The 5000-nt window shown below is 38.3% G+C and overlaps 1 long non-coding RNA gene across 1 annotated transcript in view; it reads left to right on the forward strand.

Moving 5' to 3' along the window:
- Positions 1–3024: 3024 nt before the first annotated feature.
- Positions 3025–5000, forward strand: part of LOC138029374 (uncharacterized) — a 4776-nt gene continuing 2800 nt past the window's right edge. Inside the window, exons 1-2 of the long non-coding RNA XR_011127875.1 lie at positions 3025–3170; positions 3317–3675. This is a non-coding gene — a long non-coding RNA (uncharacterized lncRNA). The remainder of the gene's footprint in view (positions 3171–3316; positions 3676–5000) is intronic.

Below are 5000 nucleotides of genomic sequence, written 5' to 3' on the forward strand. Positions count from 1 at the left end.
AAATTATTGAATAGTCGAGAAGAAGAAGGTCTAAGATTATACGGATTATTAGTTCTTTGTACAGCAGGGGACACCAATCATGATAATGGTGGTTTTGCTATGTTGACAGAATAGTAAAAAACTTGACTTTATCTAAGCGCCATGTCGTTCAAATGTTTATATTCTTCATAACAGGAAAGAAACGTTCTCCAGATTTGTTATAGTAACTGTCCATATCTGGACCGAGCTTATTCAGTTAACTCAAATACGCGAAAAAGTGAATACTCTGCATCCAGCAAACACGTGAAAAAGCGTGCAGAACGTGGCAAGAAAGAAATTAAACACGGATAATTTTCAATGTATAAATTGGTAGCTACAAATCCACCTATTACAAATCCATGTTTTACAAATCCACCTTTTACAAATCTATCTTTTACAAATCCATGTTTTACAAATCCACCTTTTACAAATCGACCTTTTACAAATCCATGTTTTACAAACCCATGTTTTACAAATCCAATCCAGTCAATCTTTTACAATATGCCAAGTACGTATGAGGTTCAATAGACATTATGGTTGTTTGGTAAGAACGGTACGTGCCGTTTATCATTTGCCTAAATTTCCAGATTGTTGCGCAGCGCTAGACTGGATTCAAGTACAACATGAAACTAGTACTAAACTCAAGAAACTTGAAAATGGTCAACGAATTTCCATTCGGAACCTCCCAACCGGGAAAACGGGACTACCGCTGGTCTCTTCTTGGGATTAACGACACGTTACCAACGTTTCTAACGTTTGGTGGCCACATGCACTGAAAGCCACTTTACCAAGAAAACTGCCCGTGGTAGTCATGAAGGAGATTATGTCATGGCTTGAGCGATTCATCTCCCAAAACTTCTCATATCTGCATTTACGTTTTAAGAAAAATAAATATTATTTTCTTCAATGCTACAAAATTCCGGTGTTGGAAAGCGATGGGAACAAAGGTTTTGTTGCTGTTTTGTCTTTCACTTCGCCAATAGTCGCCGAACAAAACAGAAGAAAATTCAAATTTCTTTTCGCAAAAAAACATCCTTGGAATCGAGTCAAGTACTGACTCAGTATGCAAAACTGTCAAAAGTTCTACACGGAAAAAGTTTAATTTCAGTAATTTGAATGATAACAAAACATAATTCGTTCACATATTTCAAAGTAAAGAGTGACAAAATGGCCGTTCCATAATAAAGTCTAGAAGAGAAAAATATCATACGAATTCGCTTAAGTCAATTTTCAATTAATCATTTGCTTTACTTCCTATTAAGACGCTAATGTTCAGTATGAAAACAGTGGAAATGGTGACCGGAAGCGGAATTGGACACTACATATCAGGGTGGTGAGACATGCGTGCAGTCATGCAAACTCCTTTATCCTCATAGTCGAGATCTTAGGCCCAGTTCAAACGTCGAATTTCACATGTGCAGAACTTAATTCCTATTTTAGTCGACTAAAATAGTTAAATACGGCATTTGGTTCAAACCTAGAATTTAACATATTTAACTCTGTTGAATTTAACTCTGTTCGCTGTCAGTCAGTCTCCCTAAATGAATAATAATAATTTACTATATTCATGCATTAAGCTCGGACCTAAGTCGAAAAGTCGAACCCAAGTCGAATCTTCGACTGTTTCAGTCGCAGATACGGCAAAAGTCGAATTTAATTGATTCAAACGTGGCACTTCACATGCATTTAACTCTCGCATTAATTCGGCTCATGTGAATTCGACGTTTGAATCGGGAGTTAGGGTTGATTTCCGGTGTCGCGTCATTTTTATGTGCGTAAAATTTACGTTCGCAAGTAAAATAGAGGCAATGCATGAAAGGTCGCTCGTAACCGTCACGCGACGAGTAAAAGTTTAACCTCTCTCAACTCCTCGTTTAAGCTCAGCAATTTTTATCTTGCCTCTATTTTATTCACGTGCGTTAACGCGCGTAGCCAAAAACGCGTCATTGGAAATCAACCTTCAGTTTAGTTGAATTCCAGTCCTCACTCCTGAATATTTACTTCCATCTCAGTGGGTTCTAGGCCTTACTCCTACTTATTTATACACTTTCGCGACTGTCCGAATAGGTGTTCTTATTGCACCAAATTATGGAAAAAAGGCCCCGATATGTAACGCTCCACTTTCGAGATCAGCGCGGCGCAGCTTCGCTCCGTCACAGAAATCGTGCCGCCACAACCGTTCTCGTGTGTGAACAGAGGCCCTATCCAGTATGATTTTCGCCGCGGCGAAAAAGCTATCCGGTATAAGCTGGTATAGTGTGAACATGGCCTAACTCAGGTAACGGCAGACATACGTGGGATAGAAAAGTGTGTTCGACATAACGAAACACTATTCAAATTGACTGACAATTAGCCAATGGAAATACCAAAATCCGACCCTATGTTATAAATATCATATCACGCCCTTTCTGAAAGAAGTGAAATGGTTACCTGTCGCTAGCGAGCTTTTCTATCGTAGCACCATTATCGCGTTTAAATGTATGTCTAACTGTGTCCCCGAATATCTTTCCTCACAATTTATTAAACGTACAGAAGTCAGTAATCGTAGACCTTGCAATTTACAAAAAACGAACATACCTCATTTTAAAACGGCAACTGGACAAAGAACTTTTTATTACAGAACTGTAAGTTTATGGAATTCCCTTGACCCGCTTCTTAAACTTTGTAGGAATGTAAAGCTTTTTAAACAGTCACTTAGGTCTAAGTTATTGCAGGAACTATATGAGACCTACTTTCCTCGGCTTTGAACAGTTGTATAAATTATAGACTTCCACTATAACTAATGTATTTATTGTCTCGTAGAAAACTTACATAAGTTTTCTACGAGACTGCAAACGTAAACATCTCATCCCACAAGGCCTTCGAGCGTCCAACATATTGAGACATACAACCAACTCACCGCTTGCAGGGGCCACGAGCGTTTCATTCTTGGGCTGCCAGATCCACTTAAAGCCCGCGCTATAACGTTGCAGCGGTAGATTTTGAGATGAGTCCGCTGGTCGTAATTGTGTTTTTCGTTCCATCACGTGGGAGCAAAGTTTTTCGTTGTGCGGTTACGTCCCCGCATTTTTTTGGCTATTTCTTATAACTTTCGACGGTATGTGTGTCGAATGTGCTGAAAAGGTCATCGTCGGAAACAGCCCGATATACTGGTAAGTTCTGTTTTTCCTGTTGTATTGAAAACTTTAATAGTTAGCAGTTTCTTCTCGACGTTTTACCGAAGCATGATTTCGCGCTCAAAATTGATAGGGTTGCCTCAGTCCAATTTTACGTTGAAAAGTCTTATTGTTTTCAACAGAGTGCGTTTGTCGAGTGGAAATGTTTATATTGGATCTTTTTCACCAGTGAAATGGTTCAGAAGTAGATTTTATGGAAGGTGACAGGAAGGATCCGTCCAGAACGACACTCGTTTCTCATTCTCCTAGCTCCGCTCATCAAGGAATGCTGTCCATTAGCCCATGCACTCAAAAGAAGATTACACACCTGGTTTCAGTTTGCACCAATCTCGATTGTATGAGAGTGGATTTTTTTGTCAGTATTTGCAAGACGACTTCGAGGTTTTATCGCGTTATGGTTTCGTATAACACACTAGATACGGCGGTACTGACTGTTGGCGCTTTCCACCAACCTAGCGGAGAACTTTGACAGTTGCCTCAGGTTAGTTTTTATTTTTTTGTGTTGTTTATTTGTTTCATTGATGAAATATTATGACGATTATTTAACAACGGACCTATGAGCATTAAACGGTTAACTCAAAGGTCATGGTACTCTATTTACGATATTAAATTCTTGACAGGACAACGTCAAGGGCTAGGGGTAGATTGTTCATTCTTCACTGTCATATTTAAATGTGTCGAACTTCACTGTAAGTTAAATTGATCAACAGATTCTCGAGCTGTCATTTGCGAATATTTCGATCAAGTGTTCTCCTTTTGTCAGACATTTTTTTGACCACAAATTTCCCGCTCTTTATTTGATGCTGTGTCGACCGGTCGCGTCCTCAAAAAGCGCGGGAATTTTCCCCTCCGTGTTTTAAATTTTCCGGCTCAATGGTTACGACTTGTTTTGTTTCTTAATTAACTTGCGGAATGCCAAAACAAAGGTAGTGCATTTAATTGTCGGGTTTTGTTTTGTTTTGCTTTTAATAAATGTTATTTTCAAGGCAATTGGCTTCAGTTGCTAGCTAAATATATTCGTTTTTCTATGTTTGAAGAAGCAAAGTTCGTCGTCCGAAATTTTCAAAACCGAGAGGTGTTGTTTGGCCAGAAGAAAACGAGGAGGAGAAAAGGTACATGTACCTTGCTTTCGCCAATTCAGTTTTCCAGATTTGATTTTATCATTAGAAAAGGAAACACTTAAGGAATTTTTGGTCTTCAAAAATTAATACATTTCAGAAGCCCAGAGGAAAAACGAAAACAAGAGGAAGAAGAATTGAGAAGAAGGGAAGAGTTAAAGGAAAGACTGGAAAGAGAAAGGATAAAGAAATTAACCAAAAAAAAGAAAATAAATTTATGAAATTTTATTTGTCAAATGACAATAAATTTGTAAACAACTGATCCACACAGCTGTAACTGTGGGTTATTGTGTTCTCTCCCAAAATAATTGGCCCCTTACAAGCCATACAACCATTCATAAGTTAAAGCAATTACCCATAGCCAGTACAAAACTCTGAAAAACTTGGTTTTGGTTTTATATCTGATTTGTTGAGAAAGTGGTGCAAGTATTTTTATGCCAATCTTTATAGCTCGACGCACTTAGTGTAACTACCCAACAAACTTTTTCACCAGTTTGTTGGCTCTGTATCTTGCCGCAAACACCATAACTTTGTTTACAAATAAGATTAACAGTTTCGTGGTGGTGTTTTTAACATTGGAAAGGCTCTCTGGTTGGCTATTAAACTTGTAAAAAAGTTTGTTGGGTGGCTGCACCAAGGCATGTTGCACTACAAGCAAAGGAATGAAAAACTTAAGTAATTGCAAATT

The sequence above is a fragment of the Montipora capricornis genome, chromosome 13 (assembly GCF_036669925.1).
Source record: "Montipora capricornis isolate CH-2021 chromosome 13, ASM3666992v2, whole genome shotgun sequence".
NCBI lineage: Eukaryota > Metazoa > Cnidaria > Anthozoa > Scleractinia > Acroporidae > Montipora > Montipora capricornis.